This window comes from Lissotriton vulgaris, chromosome 2_2 (genome assembly GCF_964263255.1).
Source record: "Lissotriton vulgaris chromosome 2_2, aLisVul1.2, whole genome shotgun sequence".
Lineage (NCBI taxonomy): Eukaryota > Metazoa > Chordata > Amphibia > Caudata > Salamandridae > Lissotriton > Lissotriton vulgaris.
The window spans coordinates 313,167,790-313,180,786 of NC_141688.1; positions in this window are offsets into that span (position 1 = coordinate 313,167,790).

Here is a 12,997-nt window from a genome sequence, read left to right on the forward strand (position 1 = left end):
CGTCACCACATGCTTGGCCCCCATGAGAAAATGTCTCCATTCTGTGAATGCATTCTTGATCGCCAAGAGTTCCTTTTCTGCAATACAATAGTTGAGTTCTGCCCCGTGAGTTTACGTGACATAAAAGCCACTGGGTGTAATTGTCCTGTGGTCTTATTTCTTTGTGAAAGAATGGCTCCTATAGCCACCTCTGAAGCGTCTGCCTCAACTATAAACGGGATATCGGAATTGGGATGTGTCAATATTGGAGCAGTAACAAACGCTTCCTTTAGAGTTACAAACGACTCCTGAGCTTTCTCATCCCACCCAAACCTTTGGTCTTTTTTCAGTAGTCTGGTTATGGGCGCCACCACTTTCGAGAACTGGTTGATAAAACGCCTGTAGAAATTGGCAAAGCCTAGGAAACATTGAACATCCTTGATGTTTCGAGGAATCGGCCAATCTCGCACTGCTTGAATCTTTCTCTCCGCCATTTCCTGCCCCTGAGGGGTGAGCATAACCCCCAGAAATTCTACGGTGGTGACATGAAAGTCACATTTGGACAGTTTGCAGTATAGATGGTGTTGTTGTAGGATCCTCAGGACACTTTTGACATGCTGCACGTGCATGTCCTCCGACTCAGAATAGATGAGTATATCATCTATATACACTATGACGTGTCTATCAAGTATGTCTCTCAACACGTCATTTAAGAAAAACTGGAACGCTGCAGGGGCGTTGCATAGCCCGAACGGCATGACCAGGTATTCGAACAACCCATACCTGGTCTGGAAGGCCGTTTTCCATTCATCCCCTGCTCTCATTCTCACGAGATGATATGCTCCTTTCAAGTCTAACTTGGTGAATACTGTGGCCTTTTTCCCCTGTTCCAATAGTACGTTAATTAACGGCAAAGGGTATCTGTTTTTTACCGTTACTGCGTTGAGGGCTCTAAAGTCTACACAGGCTCTTAAGTCCCCATTGGCCTTGGGGATGAAAAACAAAGGGGATGCCGCCGGTGATCGTGAAGGGCGTATGAACCCCAATTCCAATAGTTTGTCTAGATATGTTCTTAAATAAGCGTTTTCTGGCTCCGTCAACGCATACAGCCTACCCTTTGGAATCACTGCCCCAGGAATTAGCTCAATTTGGCAATCGTATGGCCTATGTGGAGGCAACTACTCTTCGGCCAATACTTCATCAAATACCCCTTCATATTCCTGATATACCTCTGGAAGAGTTACTGCCTTTTCTGCTGCCGTGGCTATCCGATCCCCACATGCCAAAGCAAACGAAGGACTCTGTGCGTATCTAAAACAATGCTCCTCGCAATATTTGGAATTCATCATTATGGTGTCCGTTTCCCAATTGATGTCAGGGTTATGTCTTTTCAGCCAAGGAATGCCTAGGATCACCCCATACTGCGGTGCCTCAATTATGCTGAAAGATACTCTTTCTCTGTGATACCCAAACCTCATCTCTGTCAGGGCCGTCTGATAACTTATGGGCCCTGTATTCAGTTTCCTGCCATCCACTGCAAACACATCGGTACCTTCTTCTTTAGGGATCAGAGGAATGCCTAATCTTTCCGCTTCCTTCATGTCCATAAAGAAGCCCGTGGCCCCTGAATCCACCATAGCTTGTGTATGTACCTCCATCATGCCTACCATCAATATTATCTTGATGAATAAATGTTGTGCTCCCACTACCGTACTCAACATTGAAGGGATACTAACATGACTCCAGGGAACCCCCTCATCAACCCCAGAGCCCTTTAGTTTTCCGCCGGTTTCTCTGTGGCCGTTGAAATCCCCTTATTCAAACGGAATTTGGAAAACTTGGGCTTGACTGGGCACTCTCTAACAAAATGGCCCTTTTTGCCGCAATACAGACAAAGACCAAACTTGCGTCTCTGTTCCTTTTCGGTAGCGGTTAAGGCCGCACGGACAGCTAAAATTTCCATGGGCTCAGGGTTGTGAGATACCGAACTGTCAGGGGTCTTTGCCGGTACCGAAGAGGGAATTGTCCTGTTCTTAGCTCCGCTACCCCCTTTACGATTCCTCATCCTATGATCCAATCGTAATACCAAATTGATCAAATCTTCACATGACACAGGTTGGGGGTCTATTTGAGCTATGATGTCTTGCATTTCCTCAGTTAAACCCTGATGAAAGATTGATGCTTGTTTGGCTTCTGGCCATTTAGTTTCAGCAACTAGTCTTCTGAAATGATTCAGATAAGTTACCATATCTTGGTTCCCTTGACGCAAGCCTAACAGCTCTTTATCCGCTGTATACGTATCTGCTCTTCTATCAAACACTTTCGTGAACTCAACTTGGAACGCGTCCCAATCATGTAACATTGGGTCATTTCTCTGGACTATCGGAACTGCCCATTGAGCCGCGTCCCCCACTAAATACGAAATGACGAACGCAACCTTAGACTGGTTGGTGGGAAATGATCGGGGTTTGCATGAAAAATGCATCATTGCTTGCGTCAAAAATACTTGCACTGACCCAGCGTCTCCGTTAAATCGTTCTGGATGTGCTAACGGAATGCTAGGGGGGATCTCCACCACTACTGAACCGGCCGTACCAGACCCTGAAGCCCCAGCACTAAAAGGATTTTTCTGGATGTTATCTAACCGATTCCTTAATTCAGTGCTTTCTTGTCTGGATGCTATCAACTCAGATTGCACCACGACTAAAGCAGCCATCACCTCGTCCAGAGTAGCCATAACCTTTCTACTGATCGGGAGGATTACAATTCTTGGGTCGGATATTCTGTTATCCTCTCCGTCCTCAGGATCAGCTTGAGGTATAAGTAGGCCACCTCCAGATCTATCCAAGCCCCGAATGCTGTTATAGCCGTGGGCTAGAGAAGGATCAGGTGAGGGCAAAAAGAAACAGGAAGGAAAGGAAGGGGACTGCAGGGAGGGAGAACTGTGGAGACAGAAAACAAACAGAATGATTGGTATCAACTCTAATGTATGTCTTCTTAGTACTATGGTTAACACGCAGATATATACTGTTTATACCTGTAACTGGACTGCAGACAACACTAACTCAGGAGATACATCTCTTCCACTGAGAACACGTAAATTCAACCTGTGTCTGCCTTCCCCTGTAAACACAAACTTTACTATTGAAACACCCCTTAAGACCCATGTAATAGCAGACCTATAATGGGAAAAAGGATACTACATACCCTGATCTCTTTCCATCAGAGTCCTGAAGAAACGTAGCCAGGGTTCTAAATAATGCAGCTTAAGTACACAGTATCTCCCATAAACTAAACAAGGGTTACGTCACCCAAATGAAAGGAGGACAAGGTTACCTGAATGAATGTGCTTTCAGGTGCTGGATAAACTCTTCGTCCCAGCCTGGGACTTAATGATGTGAATCCTCCGCAATAGCCGATGCAAGAAGGCTTTCCAACGGAGGATTTACTTTGGTAAATAACGCACTCAAAACAAACAACTGTTTCCTCCGCAATAGCCGTAGCAAAAAGGCTCGCCAACGGAGGAAACGGAAACAGAATAAACCCCTTTTTTCGGAGTTGCGCAAACGTGTCTTCCGCATGAGCCGATGCAAAGAGGCTCGCCAACGGAGACACGCGAACTGTGAACGCGACCCAAGAAAGCCCGTCCTCCGCAATAGCCGGTGGAAAGGCTCTCCAACGGAGGACAAAACGAAGAAACAAAACGAGAAATACTCTCGATAGAAATGCTCCAAACCGCTTGGTAAACAGGAACGCTGGGGTACTCCAAACCGCAAGGTCGACAGGAACGCTGTTGGTCACGAACCAAAATATCCGACACCGGCTGCAGGAAATGGAGTCTACTTTATACCCCGTCTCCTAGCCGCTGAGCATTATGGGACATGTAGTCTTTTCACCCAGTCCGTACCCGTAATTACCGCGAGGCGCGACGGACTCTGACACCCACACTGTGGGGCTGCGCTCCTGGGGGGCTGTCCTTACCCCACACTGTAGGTCTGCACTCCGGGGGTGGCGACCATATCCCTCAATGTGGGGCTGCGCTCGACCATACCCCACACTGTGGGGCTGCTCTCCAGGGGGCCGCCCATTCCCCACACTGTGGGGCTGCCCTTGACCATACCCAACACATTGGGGAGCCGCGCTCCAGAGGGCAACCCATACCCCACACTTTGGGGCTGTAAATGGAGAAAGATATGTTGATTCCAAGCCTTTCAGCTGTTAGGTGGGCATTATATTGTAATGAAACGTGTTTGCATTATTGTTCTTTTCTTTCATTGCTGCTTCAAGTCAGACTTTTCGTTTGAATGTCTCAGTGTTCCTTGGTCCACCGTCAGTGTGTTATTTTATGTCAGTACCTGCTGAAGCCGCCTTTCCTTGGCAGGCCGGGGCCCATGTTCAGCAGCCCTGGCTCTTTAGTCTAGGCTCTGCCTTTAGCGAGGACCCCTTCCATGGGCTTCTTTGCGCTCATTGGGACTTCAAAGCAGTTTCTTATCTACCACAGTGGCATCAGCACAGTTTCTGTCATGATATAATGCACTTTATAATATAAACAATACTTCATGGTCGGGTTTTAATGTTGAATGTTTACCCCTGAGGGGTTCTGAGTGATATAAACTTGAGAAGCAGACCAAGGCTCGGGTTGTATGATGCCAGATTGTATGACGGAATCACGCATGCGTCTTGCACGCATGGGTCTTGCACGCATGGGTCTTGCACGCATGCGGCGTCTTGCACGCATGCCTTTTCAATGCCGGCATTGGAACAGCGCTTTCCTTTTGCACACAAGTTGTTACAACAACTTGCCTCAAGGGGGTGCTGGACTTAAACTAGTCTTATTTATTATTCCAACTCCCGTCTGCACAACAGTAGGGAAGGCGTTAGACTTTAAATCCAACCCCACTCCACCAAGGCGCCCCTAAAGCGTGTCTTTGTAATGAATTGCGTGCAGTACGAATGCGTGGAAATGATGCGTTCATTCTGTTGCCGGGGCTGTAAGGGTACAGTGTGATTCTGGCTTCATGCTGAAGGAATTTCCCATGATGTCACTCAGTATGAGTGATATACATTTTGTATACTGTATGGGAGCCCATTTCTTTTGCCCGCTGCACAATATCGGCGATGCCAAACCTGCTCTTACCTGCTCCAGCCCCTTACACCGTCTTACACCTGCGGGCCGAAGGCAGTCTCAGCACCACTGTCTCTTGACTGCCCAACTCGACTCACATTTTAAAAAGACATAGCTGGCATCCTGAAAGCCTCAAGTTGACTCCCTCTTATGCCACTGAAGAACCGGGGTTTAACCCAGCAGCGTCAGGGGCACGCCTAAGATCTTTGAGTTCACCTGTCTTGGTATACAGAGACACGGAATACTTCTGGATGGCATCAGAGACCAAGTTTATTAGCTGCAGCTATTAACAGTGATCCTATAAATACATCACTGTGTAAATTCTCAGGAGACTGCTCATTTTACTAAGGCGAGACGTCTCCTTTTATACCCAATATTCACATTATAAATGTACACCCACTGCACAAAATTCTGGCCAATAAGGTACATTTTCAAACAAAGTATCACATAACAAAAACTCAATTTACAGTATCCCAACCCAAAAGTTAATTATTAGGAATGTCCCAAATTCAATCTCCACAAACCGGACAAACCTATAATTGAAAGCATAACCCATGCAATGAAGAAACTTAAAAAAGAAACAGTAACAGATGCTGAACAAGATAAGGCATGTGCAAGGAAACTAAAAGTTAACGATGTCCTGAACATTGATTGGCAATCTCAGACAAAGATCGATCAGGGAAATTGGCTTTGCGAGGTCAGTTTCAGGTGAAGAGGTCAGTTTCCTACAGTTCATTTCAGAGTCAAAAAGAAACCTAGTTAATGTATACATGAACTAAGAAGGCCAGGCCACTTTTTTCGACAGGCTACCTTCACAGGCCTATGTGAGGGCAACACAAAATGGTGGCACAGAACAAAATGGAGTCAAACTCGAGAATTACAAAACCTCAGACCCTCCTTTTGCCATTATGTAGGCAATAACCTAAGACTCGTGTTAATCTGAATCTAGGTCTATGTCGATATTCATTAGCTCATCAAGATGTTGCTGTAGCATCATCTTATTATTCTCTACTTCTCTCGGGACCGGTCTCCGAACACACATAGTAGCACAAAGACTACAAATGGCGGGACCACACTGGATGCAAAGACAACAAGAGAAAAGGATGTTTAAAACCATACCAAGGAATGTCAGAGTCTTCCATCCCCATTTGGACAGCAGTCCCCAAAACCATCCCGTCAATGACCAGTCTCCTTCGTCTACATGGATATACTCAGAGATTTTATACAACCTAGAGATGGCTTGGTACACTGTTGGGGCATTATCTGGTATGTAAACACAGCAACTGGATCCAATCAATTTACATACTCCTCCTCGATCTGCAAGTATGATGTCTAATACCATACGGTTCTGCAAAGTCATAAGGCGGTCCGCTTGAAGCTCAGCTGTAACATTACTAAGAGCACCTGCTGTCTCATTAATAGTAGCTTCAACAACACGGACAAGCTGTCGAATATGCCTACTATTGATCATAGGACCCTAAAAGGGCAGGAAGCCCTTGAAGAAATCTCCTCCTCCATGTGCTGCAGTATCTTCCTGATTGAAGACACCTCTACCATATCTCGTTCTATGATAGTCTGAAGCAGTAGTATATGTAGGGGGAAGCAGAAACGCCACATAACACGTTCCTGAAAAATCAGGTGGCAACCATGTGTAGGCTCTGTCATGACAAACAAAATATGTGCTTTTAGCTGGCACAAACGGTGGAGAAGTCCGAGATGAATAGACATAGGTTTGAGCACACACACTCTTACCTAGCTGAGCTTTCGGATTCCGACCATTACATTGCTAACAAAAATGGCCTTGGTGGGGTACAATCCTAATAGGGGGAGACCTTTTTCGTCTCTCCTTCTCTGTCAAGCTGGTACTATATCCAGTCACTTTCCAACCAACGTAAGCCTGCACCTCATCCTTAGGGATAGCATTATATGCATCAATATCTCGGATCATAGCTACTATTCCCCTTATTAAGGCACTATTGCTCGAGTTATATTTAAGGGAACGTAAGGGGCGTACCTCATTTGCATAGATAAACATGGTCTGAAAAGCCCGCACAGACCCATTAAAAGAAAGAGGCAAAACCAAATATGGCATACCTTTATCTGTCGTATGAGGCATAAGACCACAAACCCAACAATTAGTGGTATTTACTACTAACTGCTGCTGATGCAACAAATGTATAAACGAGTTGTTGACAAATTCTGATCTCCTTGTCTGTTCATGTTCAGGCAACGTATAAAACTGGTGCAAAGAAACAGTAGTGAAAGAAAGCATAGGTTGGGAGGTTGGGAGGTGGGTGCAGATGTCTGTTGTGTAGCATAGATAGTCCAACCCACACAAGCTAACGTGATACTTAAAAACGTCAAAAAGCACAATATTATAAAACATTTGCTATGTATCAATGTACAAAATCTTATCTTAAGATCTATTCTCTAAACATCTCTTTCAGTTACAACAGACTCCACTCTCTAACGTGTTGCTCGCTGCAATTTTCCTTCTTCACTCAAGTGTGCGTCCAGGCGTCCTAGACGTCCCTAGAACCGCAGACCTTTCGTCAATACGCAGGCCACCCCTTAAGTCTTATACCGCGACCCTGCAGCTGAACCTGGATGGTGGTTCGAAAAAAAAGAAAAAGAAAAATAGTCTCTTGTCTGAAAGAGTGTAATTCACAAAAAAAATCTGATTTTATTTGTCCTTTTTAGACCTTAAGTTGTAATGTTCTTTACCAGGCAGTTTGATCCTGAAAGAGTGTCTATGGGTGCGTAGTATCAAGTCTCAAACACGGCGGCACAGCTTCTTGCAAGACTTCATCATCCGCACGTTCTGACTGAGTCCATTCCAGATGTGCAACGCTAAAAGGTACAAATCTGGGAACCCTTTCACTCTCGGAATCGGCAACACCTTCCCGGACCCACTTATCGTACAGTAAGGGCAAAGGTATCTTCTTGCAACGGGTACCATGTACCCAGTTTTTCTTGCCGAACACCTTAATAGCAATCCGAGTTGATAACAGGACTTGGTATGGACCGGTCCATCTTGGTTCCAAGTTCTTTGACCTCTGCAAATTCCTGGTTAGAATCCAGTCGCCAGGTTGAATCGTGTGGCCTGCGTCTACAGAAACTAAAGGCACTGTTGGTGAAGAACACGCAATTTAGCAGTCAAATCATGTAAGTAGTCAACCAACATAGGGCACTCGATATCACTGTACTTCTTAGGCCTCGGCACACCCCAGACGTCCAAAAACAATCTCGTATGGGCTAAGTCCCACGCGAGAATGTACTGTTGTTCTCGTGGACAAAAGTGCCAATGGTAAGGCATCGGGCCATGTAAGACCAGAGCTCGCTTGCACCTTGGCCAACTTCAGCTTCAGAGTGCCATTATAGCACTCGACCAGGCCTGCTGACTGGGGGTGATTCGCAGTGTGAAATTTCTGTTTGATACCCAGACCCGCACATACTTTCTTCATAATCTGACCCACAAATTCACTTCCATTATCACTCCATACCATCCTCGGCAAGCCATATCTGGGAAAGAATTCTTTGAGCAAAACCTTAGCTGTACACAAGGCAGTATTATCCTTTAGGGGGTAGGCCTCTATCCATCTGGAAAAGGCACAAACAACCACAAGGACATACTTCAAGTTATTGCATCTTTCCATATGAATGGAGTCTATCTGCAGCACCTCGAACGGATACGTTGGAGGAGCAAAATGACCCGCTGAAGTTGGGGTTCTCCTTTCCAGGATTATGCATCAAGCAAATCATGCAGTGTTTAACCAAATTCTCAGCACGCCTAGGAATTCCACCATTCTGCCATACCGGAGCCAACAACTTACATATCCCTTTTGAACTAATGTGAGCCAACCCATGAGCCATAGTAACCACCGGAAGCACATATGCATCCGCCAACAACAACCGCTGGTGCTCTGACAACTCAACCCAACAGCCTGTTGAATCCAACATTCCCGTACTCTCTCTCCACATACTCAATTCTTTCTCAGTAGCTTCTGCCTGAATCATCTTCACACTTACTGTTGTATCTTCACACATTCCTCCTTCCACAACCCATCTGGCAGGACCTGCAACATACATCCGACTCGTCACATCTTTCGGCGTTTCTCTCGCTACTTCATCTGCAAACGCATTCCCTTGACCCACATCATCCGTTACCTTCTTATGCGCACTACACTTCACTATCGCAATTTGGGTCGGCAAAGTAAGTGATTCAAGAAGTTCACTCACTAATTGTCCATGCTGAATTTTCATACCATGGGAAGTAAGAAATCCTCTCTCTTTCCACAAGCGACCAAAACTGTGAGCCACGCCAAATGCGTATTGGCTATCAGTATAAACATTCACTCTCTTTCCTTTTGACAACACACATGCTCTATTCAATGCTATCAACTCCGCTGCTTGCGCTGAATTCTCTGCAATTCGTGCTGTTTCAACAATCGTGTGCAAAGTTGTGACAGCATATGCTGCAGTCGTCTATCCATTCGGAAGCTTAAAGCATGAACCATCTACCCATAGGGTACCATCAGGATTCGAAAGAGGAGTATCTTTCAGATCAACTCTACCCTTCGTTTCCTTCTCTGTCCGGAGAAAACAATCATGCTGTTCCTGAGTATCTGTCTCTACAAAAATAGGCAACAATGTCGCTGGATTCAATTTGTTGCACCGCTTGATGTGCACATGGCTAGCCAAAAGCGTCAACTCATAACCTGAAAAACGCGCACTGGTAAGATGTTGAGTCTTCGTTCTATTCAATAGGGTATCCACTGCATGTGGGACCATCACAATCAATGTACTATCCAATACCAAACCAGCAGACTGTCGGATAGAAACAGCTGCTGCCGCTGTAGCTCTTAGACAACTAGTCAACGCCCTAGCTACCGGATTTAAAGTAGCTGAAAAAAACGCACATGGGCGCTGCTTGTCTCCAAATTGTTGCGTCAACACTGACAACTCACAACATTCTCTCTCGTGTACATAAAGTGTAAAAGGTTTACTGTAGTCGGGGGTACGCAACACCGGAGCAGAACACAATGCATCACGCAATTCAGAAAAACTCTTCTGACATTCGTCAGACCAAGGAAGAGGGTGTGGTGTGTCCTTAAGAGTAAGTGCCAACAAAGGTTTCGCTAGCAAAGAAAAATTTGGAATCCACTGTCTACAATACGAGGCGATACCTAAGAAGGCACGCACCTCTCTCTGTGTGCATAGTACAGTCATTTGGGCATTTGCTTGAATACGCTCTGGGGTCAATCGTCTTCCCTCCTTCGACAAGAGATGATCTAACTAGGTTACTTCTTGGCGGCAATACTGCAACTTCGAAGGTGACACTTTATGATGAAGGTCCGACAGGTGTTGCAACAAAGAAAGAGTAACTTCTTTACCAATCTCTTCATCATCAGCAGCAACCAACAGATCATCAACATACTGGATAAGAGTAGCACCAGAAGGCAATGCAAGAGTATCAACCTGAGTTTTCAAAGCCTGACTATAAATGGAGGGACTCTCACAATAACCTTGAGGAGCGCGCTTAAACCGGAAACTGCGGCCTCCTAAAGAGAAGCCAAAAATATCCCTACTTTCCTCAGCAATCGGAATACTGAAGAAAGCGTTCTTCAGATGAATAACAGAAAACCAAGCAGCTGAGGCAGGGATCATAGTCAATAAAGCAGTAATGTCCGGGACAACAGGAAATTGTGGCACAACGATCTTATTGACCTCTCGAAGGTCGATCACCAACCGATACACAGATGGCTGAGAAGAGTCAGTACGCTTAAGGACAGGCAGAGCAGGACTGTTACACACATTACCTCTCGTTTATTCAACCACACCTTTCTCAACCAAATCATAGATAATCGCTGAAAGAGCTCTTTCGCCATCACTAGAAATGTTGTACTGAGGAATGCGAGGTAATTTAGCATTCGACTTAAGGGTAACAACGTAGGGTGGAATCTGCAAGAGACCAACCTCATTGGGACCTGTAGCCCAAAGTGTATCAGGGAGAGAACGCAGTTCCAGTGGAAGGCGATCCTTAGACAGATACATCGGGGAAATCACTTTCTTACCCACCGTAAGATGTACTCCCGAAGGAGAACAATGTAATGTTGCATGCAATCTTTTCAACAAGTCCACACCCAACAGATTCTCACCACAGCCAGTCGTTAGAATGAGGGGGAGCCTCCAATTCACAGGGACCAATAGAAAGGGGCAAAGTGAAGGACTGGGTTATTTAAGACCCAGCGGTGCCAGGGGACAACACCTGAAACCTTCGTGGGTAACCTGCTCCGGCGTACGAATGACAGAGACACGGGACACTTCCTTCGGCATCAAAGATTCGAGGTTCATTACTGCAGGGAACACAGAAGTCACAGCAAGTACAACACGTGCAACTTGGGGAGACTGCTTCGAATTGCTGCAAGTGGGTCGCTCCTTTTATACATGTTTCTTCCATAGGTTTACACGGTACACAAAGGTTTACAACTCGGTTCCCATAATTATCCCCGAGAGGGGTCACATTGGTCACTTTGATACATTCACGGTCCGGAACATAAGTGTGGAAACATTTGGTGGTTCCCAACTGTAAAAACCCATCTTCCCACCATTAGTACATTCCAATCGGTAGTAAAACAGATCGAAGAAGGGACAAGGACAGGTGCAGAGGAAGATGGAAACAGTGGGGAGATCGGAAAGGGTGTAAAAGAGGAGGTATCGGGAAACACGAGCTACAGGCATCAAAGGGACGTGCCTAATGAGATGCACGGCTAAGACAATAAACCGGCACGGCAAGATGAGCCTCGAGCGGGGCCATCTGCCTTACAGTACCATCCCCCTCATCATAAAGACACTTTCAAAGGACATGTGTCTTCCGCAGATATCTTGAGAATCCCAGGGTCGCGAAGCGGACAACGTCCGTCCGCTGGCTACTTGAGGGCAGGGGACAAAATGGATGCCGTATCTAAGATGGAACCCGTGGGTACAGATAGAAAAAACCCACGAAACAGACGAACGGTTTAGGTTAATACAGCGAAACTGCGTACACCCACTAAACTCGTCATTTGCGGTTCATAGATACCAGACTCGACCATATTCGTGCGAGTCGAAAACACCACTGACAATTGTCACGGAACCTCAGACGCTCCTTTTGCCCTCACGTAGGCAAGCACTAGTCGGAATCATACTCGATATTCATCAGACCATCCAGATGTTGCTGTAACATAGCTCTGTCCAACCGGGCTCCCTTGGTAACAGGTGGTTGCCTTATACACGTCGTAGCACAGAGGCCACATAAGGCAGGTCCGCACTGTACACAAAGGCAACACGTGAACAGGAATGCCACAACAACTCCGATAATCGTCAGAATCTTCCAACCCCAAGTCGACATCAGGCCCCAAAACCACCCAAGCAGCGTCCAATCCCCTACGTCCACGTGTATGGACTCAGAGATCTTATGCAACTTTGAGATGGCTTGATAAACAGTCGGAGCATTATCTGGAATGAAAATACAGCAGCTCGAATGGATCACCTTACATACCCCACCTCGATCTGCTAAGATCACGTCTAAAACCATACGGTTTTGTAACGTCATAAGTCTATCCGCCTGAAGTTCTGTGGTGATATTACCAAGAGCACTGGCAGTAATATTAGCTGTCGATTCCACCACTCGAGTCAGTTGTCTCAGGTTCCTACTATTAGCCATAGGCCCCCAAAACGGGAGGAAACCCTTGAAAAAGTCTCCTGCCTCTTGACCGGCAGTGTCCTCTTCACTAATTACGCCTCTCACAACTCTAGTCTTGTGATAATCTGCATCTACAGTGAACGTCGGAGGCAACAAATTTGCAATAAAACATGAGCCCACAAAGTCGGAGGGCAACCATGCATACGCAC